The sequence below is a fragment of the Dipodomys ordii genome, unplaced genomic scaffold, assembly GCF_000151885.1.
Source record: "Dipodomys ordii isolate 6190 unplaced genomic scaffold, Dord_2.0 Scaffold69, whole genome shotgun sequence".
NCBI lineage: Eukaryota > Metazoa > Chordata > Mammalia > Rodentia > Heteromyidae > Dipodomys > Dipodomys ordii.
Window position 1 is genome coordinate 1,203,782 of NW_012267285.1, and position 701 is coordinate 1,204,482.

At 74.8% G+C, this 701-nt stretch overlaps 1 protein-coding gene across 1 annotated transcript in view; it reads left to right on the forward strand.

Moving 5' to 3' along the window:
* The window catches only part of Vwf (von Willebrand factor), an 87,460-nt gene that overhangs the window by 68,539 nt on the left and 18,220 nt on the right, over positions 1–701 (forward strand). The gene's annotated exons all lie outside the window — the stretch shown is intronic.

Sequence of the window (701 nt, forward strand, 5' to 3'; positions counted from 1 at the left end):
GGGCTCCACCCACAGGCCCGGGCTCCACCCACAGGCCCGGGCTCCACCCACAGGCCTGGGCTCTACCCACAGGCTCGGGCTGTACCCACAGGCCCAGGCTCCACCCACAGACCCGGGTTCCACCCACAGGCCTGGGCTCCACCCACAGGCCCGGGCTGTACCCACAGGCCCAGGCTCCACCCACAGACCCGGGCTCCACCCACAGGCCTGGGCTCCACCCACAGGCCCAGGCTCCACCCACAGACCCGGGCTCCACCCACAGGCCCGGGCTCCACCCACAGGCCCGGGCTGTACCCACAGGCCCAGGCTCCACCCACAGACCCGGGCTCCACCCACAGGCCTGGGCTCCACCCACAGGCCCGGGCTCCACCCACAGACCCGGGCTCCACCCACAGACCCGGGCTCCACCCACAGGCCCGGGCTCCACCCACAGGCCTGGACGCCACCCACAGCCCCGGGCTCCACCCACAGACCCAGGCTCCACCCACAGCCCCGGGCTCCACCCACAGGCCCGGGCTCCACCCACAGGCCTGGACGCCACCCACAGCCCCGGGCTCCACCCACAGGCCTGGACGCCACCCACAGGCCTGGACGCCACCCACAGGCCTGGGCTCCACCCACAGCCCCGGGCTCCACCCACAGGCCCGGGCTCCACCCACAGGCCTGGGCTCCACCCACAGGCCTGGGCTCCACCCACAGGC